Source organism: Sapajus apella, unplaced genomic scaffold, assembly GCF_009761245.1.
Source record: "Sapajus apella isolate SASKATOON/1434 unplaced genomic scaffold, GSC_monkey_1.0 scaffold1, whole genome shotgun sequence".
NCBI lineage: Eukaryota > Metazoa > Chordata > Mammalia > Primates > Cebidae > Sapajus > Sapajus apella.
The window spans coordinates 90,544,583-90,551,141 of record NW_022436941.1 but is presented as its reverse complement, the minus strand read 5'-3'; the positions used below and the strand labels follow the sequence as shown (position 1 = coordinate 90,551,141).

The following is a 6,559-nucleotide window of genomic DNA, read 5'->3' as shown; positions in this document are numbered from 1 at the left end:
AGTTTCACTCTTGTTACCCAGGCTGGAGTGCAATGGCGCGATCTCGGCTCACCACAACCTCCGCCTCCTGGGTTCAGGCAATTCTCCTGCCTCAGCCTCCTTAGTAGCTGGGATTACAGGCACGTGCCACCATGCCCAGCTAATGTTTTTGTATTTTTAGTAGAGACGGGGTTTCACCGTGTTGACCAGGATGGTCTCGATCTCTTGACCTCGTGATCCACCCGCCTCGGCTCCCAAAGTGCTGGGATTACAGGCTTGAGCCACTGCGCCCGGCCGCTATTTTCATTTAATCAAGATCAAACCAAAAACCTTTTCACGTGTGAGTCCTAAGACTGTAAACCTGAACCTTTTCCTATGTGATTCCCGAAAGTGTAAACAGAAACCTTTTCACATGTGATTCCTAAAACTGTAAACCGGAAACCATTCATATGTGATTCCTGAAACTGTAAACAGAAACCTTTTCACATGTGAGTCCTAAAACTGTAAACCGGAACCCTTGCATATATGATTCCAGAAACTGTAAACAGAAACCGTTTCACATGTGAGTCCTAAAACTGTAAACCGGAGCCCTTGCATATGTGATTACCGAAACTGTGAACAGAAACATTTTACATGTGGGTCATAAAACTTTAAACTGGAACCCTTTCCTATGTGATTCCTAAAACTGTGAACAGACACCTTTTCACATGTGAGTCCTAAAACTGTGAACCAGAACAATTTCATATGAAAGTGTAAACAGAAACCGTTTCACATGTGTGTCATAACTATAAACAGGAACCATTTCATATGTGATTTTCCAAAGAGTAAACAGAAACCGTTTAACATGTGAGTCCTTAAACTGTAAATCGGAACCCTTTCCTATGTGATTTCTGAAACGGTAAACAGAAACCGTTTGACATGTGAGTCCTAAAACTGTGAACCGGAGACCTTTCCTATGTGACTCCTGAAACCATTTAACATGTGAGTCCCAAAAGTGTAAACCGGAGCGCTTTCCTATGTGACTCCTCAAACTATAAACAGAAACCGTTTCACTAAATCGGAACTCTTTCCTATGTGATTCCCGAAACTGTAAACAGAAACCGTTTCTCCTGTGAGTCCTAAAACTGTAAACCAGAGCCCTTTCCTATGTGATTCCCGAAACTGTAAACAGAAACCGTTTCACATGTGAGTCCTAAAACTGTAAACCGGAACCCTTTCATATGTGGTTCCTGAAAGTGTAAACAGAAACCGTTTCCCATGTGAGTGCTACAAATGTAAACCAGAACCCTTTCATATGTGACCCGAAACTGTGAACAGAAACGTTTTACATGTGAGTCCTAAAACTGTAAACCGGAACCCTTCCATATGTGATTCCTGAAACTGTAAAAGGAAACCGTTTCACATGTGAGTCCTAAAACTGTAAACCGGAACCCTTTCCTATGTGATTCCTGAAAATGTAAACAGAAACCATTTCACATGTCAGTCCCAAAACTGTAATCTGGAACCGTTTCATATGTGATTCCTGACACTGTAAACAGAAACCTTTTCTCTTTTTTTTGGAGGAATTATCTACAGAACATGGTTTATTTCACGTCCAAAACCCAAATTACTCACTTTTTTTTTTTGAGACAGAGTTTCACTCTTGTTACCCAGGCTGGAGTGCAATGGCGCGATCTCGGCTCACCACAACCTCCGCCTCCTGGGTTCAGGCAATTCTCCTGCCTCAACCTCCTGAGTAGCTGGGATTACAGGCACGCGCCACCATGCCCAGCTAATGTTTTGTATTTTTAGCAGAGACAGGGTTTCACCATGTTGACCAGGATGGTCTCGATCTCTTGACCTCGTGATCCACCCGCCTCGGCCTCCCAAAGTGCTGGGATTACAGGCTTGAGCCACCGCGCCCGGCCCAAATTATTCACTTTTAACATACCACATTATTTTTACTGCATGTATATTTACGGTTTCTCTAGTCACAAGCACAATTTATTACTAGACTTTAGGCTCGAATGATTCATACATAATCAGTTTACTACCAAGGACATATACTTTTAACAAAATTTTTTGTTTAGAAAATATTTTACATAAAAACACACACAGCGCTTACCAACACTCCACAATCAGTCTTCAGCAAAGATTTGGCTAAAGACAACTTTCTATAAAACGCTCCAAGACCAAATAGAATGTAGGATTTCACATACTTTAGCTTATTGTTGCAGTTAAAATTACCCTTTGTTTGATGGCTCCTGCATAGTTCTATAAAGCAGAAGTCTTTAACTGGTGACTTGTTAAATTTGTCTAAGTGAACTTGTCCCCAGCCCAGAACCTAAGTAGTCATAATGAAATCAAATAACTGACATATGTGGGGCTTTTTCAACCTAAGAATAATTTAATGTCTATCAGTATAATATTTTAATGTCTTGTGTTCAATAACTACCACCTGGAGTGCTATAATCTTGTATAATCAGTTGGCATTCAAAATATAAAGTAAAAATATGTATATTTTAATATACCAATTCTTACCTGAATAATCTCAGATCTCCAGAGAATGTTCCACAAAGTGGAATTTCTTCCTAAAGTTATGCTGAATGTGGTACAATGTGTACAACTTGGTTAACCAGTGTCTGCTTTTCATTTCCAAGATTTTCCTTATCTTGAATCAAATGCACAATCTTACAACTGTATCATAATGCACTGGCTTACATTGTTTTATATAAAGTCCAACTCAAGCTTATTTTGGTTTATTGTACATGCTTCATTAAAATGGTACTTGTATTTACAGTATCTGCAGAAAGAGTCCCTTCCAAGGCACTCTCACACACATTCAGACACACCCACATAGACATCCACTCCACAGCCCCATGCACCCACACCAGTGAGATATGGAGGGTCAGACTCCTAAAATTAGGCAGCTGTAGGGGATAGGAACTGATTTGTTTTTCAGTTTCTTTGAAAAGAGAAAAGCACGGGGGAATGCATTTGGCCATTAAATTTGTGTATATTACATATATGGCAGTTAACACTAAATATTCCTTTTACATTCTACATATACAGAATGATATCAAGGTTTTGTGGTCAACAGAATATTCCAACTTAATGCTGATTGTGGTAACTTCTGAATTTATTATAGGGGCTTTCCCTAAAAATAATTCAAGTCTATGTTAAGTGAAATAAGTCACAATTAATATTGATTCGATTGAGGGGAAGGGAAGGAAAGAGAAGGGATAAAAACTGGTTTAAAATTGTCTTTCTATTGGGGAACTAGTTCTGACTTAAACCCACTTGAAATTCCTTCTCTTAATTTCCAAAGATTTCTTAGAAATAAAGATATTTTTCTTTTCCCTGACAAAGCCAAAAAGAAAGCCTGGGAATTCACATTTTAATGTTTCAGTAGCCCAAACTACTCGAATTGTTGTGTATCCCCGCCACCTCCCCTGCTCAGGTCTCCTCCTTCACCAATGGTAAAATAAAAACACAGTATGCGACATAGGAGTCCCTTGATGTTTCTTGAGGAGAATTGTACACTTGAGTATCAAATACATATCTGGTTGTCTTCAATATATTTTAACAAGAAAGAAAGAGAAAAGAAGGAAGGAAAGGAGGAAAAAAGGAAGGAAAGGAAAGAAATAATCTTGTGACTTTCTTGCTCTTTAAAAAAATCCCTGTCTCTTTCTTTTCAGGATGATGAAACCCCACTAAAACATTACAAACAACTGCAACAAATGAATTGGCAGCATAAATAATGTCTAGTATTCAAATCTTCATAGTGAGATTCATTTATCTTGTACACAATTTGTTGAATGTTTTTCGCAGCAGGTAAATCAAACCCAAAGATGCTGGACATTCTGTGAAAGGGAGTAAGAATTGCAGTTCTGAAGGCCCCTGACTTTGGTTGTTTACAAAGTTCAATCCTGTTTATTGTGATCCTTGGTATGTTCTTCATCTGTATATTCTGATGGTTCCTCTCCTGGTTTTAGGAGTCTGCCTACATAATCATATTTTTCTTTAAACTGCATTTCCCATTCTCTAACACTCTCCATTTGTACTGCATTCAAATCTGAGATATCATCATATTCATCTCTAAGTGCGTCTTTATCTAGGCAAAATGTTGCCAGTCCTCTGGAGGCATCCCTACCAGCAAATATTCCATATGGACTCGCCGTGCCGTAGAACTTGCTGCCTTTGGTCACGTGGAAGACTTTCTCATTGACTGCAAGCAGGATGCGCTGGTTGCGGGACCCGTGGTACTGGCGCAGCTGCGCTAAGCTGAAGTCCCGCTTCTTCATGCGAGGAAGAGAGGCGGCGCGGCTATCCTCGCCCGCCGCGGCCCTGGCCCCCAGACCCCGCCGTCCCCAGGGCACCCACAGCCGGTAGGCCCCCAGCAGCACCAGCGCCACCAGCGCCATGTTCAGGAACATCTCCACGCCCCCCAGCAGAAAAGCCAACCGCCACCGCCCAGCCGCCCCCTTCCGCTGACGCTCCCGCGCGACCCGGGCTCTCCTGGCTGCCTCCCCTACTACTTTCGCTGCCACTCCCGAGGGTGCCTAGATTCACGTTGCGATCACCTGCCGCCATCAGTGCCCGCCAGCCAACAGAAAACTTTTCACATGTGAGTCCTTTATGTATATATATTTATTTATTATTATTATTTTAAAGACGGGGTTTTACCATTTTGGTCAGGCTGGTCTTGAACTCCCCACCCCAGATGATCCGACCGACCTGGCCTCCAAAGTGCTTGGATTACAGGCATGAGCCACCATGCCCGGCCATGAGTCCTAAAACTGTAAATCAGAGCCCTTTCCTATGTGACTCCTGAAACTGTAAAGAGAAACCGTTTCACATGTGAGTCTTAAAAGTGTAAACCGGTGCCCTTTCTTATGTGACTCCTGAAATTGTAAACAGAAACCATTTCACGTGTGAATCCTAAAACTGTAAACCAGAGCCTTCGCTATGTGACTGCTGAAACTGGAAACATAAACCGTTTCACATGTGAGGCCTAAAATTGTAAACCGGAGCCCTTTCGTCTGTGACTGCTGAAACTGTAAACAGAAACCGTTTCACGTGTTGTTGTATTGGACCGAGCGTAGAAAGTTATCACCAAGACAAAAGTATGCCAGATTGCAGGGTCATTTATTATGCCGGCGACCACAGAGGACTCACGTCTCTCCAACCTGTGGCGTCAAAAGGAGGGTGCCAAGACTTTTTATACCCAAAAAACCACCTTGGGAGTGGGGGTGAGGAGCGGGGATGGGGATGAAAAGGTTTTGGACATTCCAAGGGCTAGGGGATTCTGTGATTCACCTCCTGGGCGGAGATGAGGGCGGGGGTCTCCGGACATTCCAAGGGCCAGGGGATTCTGTAATTCACCTCCTGGGTGGAGATGAGGGCGGGGGTCTCCGGACATTCCAAGGGCCAGGGGACTTTTGTCATTCTGTTTGTTACTTCAGTGGTTTACAGAAGTCAAGATAAGCATTTGTTTACACACAGACCTTAGTTATCCTGGGCTGCTTATTTTAGTTATTACTAAATAACTAAAGCAAAGGCTAGCAATTCTGGCACAATATCACAGTGTGAGTCCTAAAACGGTAAAGCAGAGCCCTTTCCTATGTGACTCCTGAAACGGTAAACAGAAACCGTTTCACATGTGATTCCTACAACTGTAAACCGGAGCTCTTTTTTATGTGACTGCTGAAACTGCAAATAGAAATCGTTTTACTTGTCAGTTCTACAACTGTAAACCGGAGCTTTTTTATGTGACTGCTGAAACTGTAAACAGAAACCATTTTACTTGTCAGTCCTAAAACGGTAAAAGGGAGTCCTTTCCTATGTAACTCCTGAAAGTGTAAACAGAAACCGTTTCACATGTGAGTCCTAAAACTGCAAACCCGAGCCCTTTCCTATGTGACTCCTAAATCTGTAAACAAAAACCGTTTCACATGTGATTCCTACAACTGTAAACCGGAGCTTTTTTTATGTGACTGCTGAAACTGTAAACAGAAACCATTTTACTTGTCAGTCGTTAAACTGTAAACCGGAGCCCTTTCATATGTGACTGCTGAAACTGTACAGCGAAGCTGTTTGGCATGCGATTCCTACAACTGTAAACCGGGAGCTTTTTTATGTGACTGCTGAAACTGTAAATAGAAACCGTTTCACATGTGAGTCCTAAAACTGTAAACTGGAGCTCTTATTTATGTGACTGCTGAAACTGTAAACAGAAACCATTTTACTTGTCAGTCCTAAAACTGTAAACCAGTGCCCTTTCCTATGTGACTCCTGAAATTGTAAACAGAAAACGTTTCACATGTGAGTCCTAAAACTGTAAACCGGAGCCTTTCCTATGTGACTGCTGAAACGGTAAAAAGAAATCGTTTGACATGTGAGTCCTAAAAGTGTAAACCAGAGCCTTTTCCTATGTGACTGCTGAAACTGTAAAGAGAAACCGTTTGACATGTGACTCCTACAACTGTAACCCGGAGCTCTTATTTATGTGACTGCTGAAACTGTAAATAGAAACCGTTTTACTTGTCAGTCCTAAAACTGTAAACCGGAGCCCTTTCCTATGTGACTCCTGAAAGCGTAA

General features: G+C 42.0%; 1 long non-coding RNA gene and 1 pseudogene across 2 annotated transcripts; both read right to left on the bottom strand.

Annotated features, from left to right (window-relative positions):
- Window positions 1–2,710: 2,710 nt before the first annotated feature.
- On the bottom strand, window positions 2,711–4,775 carry LOC116553927 (annotated as a pseudogene). The gene has a single exon (XR_004269969.1). The product of XR_004269969.1 is annotated as a membrane-associated progesterone receptor component 2 pseudogene (transcript).
- A 129-nt stretch (window positions 4,776–4,904) lies between these two features.
- On the bottom strand, window positions 4,905–6,188 carry LOC116553935. Its single transcript, XR_004269973.1, has 4 exons — window positions 6,112–6,188; window positions 6,002–6,037; window positions 5,589–5,853; window positions 4,905–5,006 (listed from the first exon to the last, which is right to left on the bottom strand). It is a non-coding gene; the product is annotated as an uncharacterized LOC116553935 (long non-coding RNA).
- Window positions 6,189–6,559: the final 371 nt, after the last annotated feature.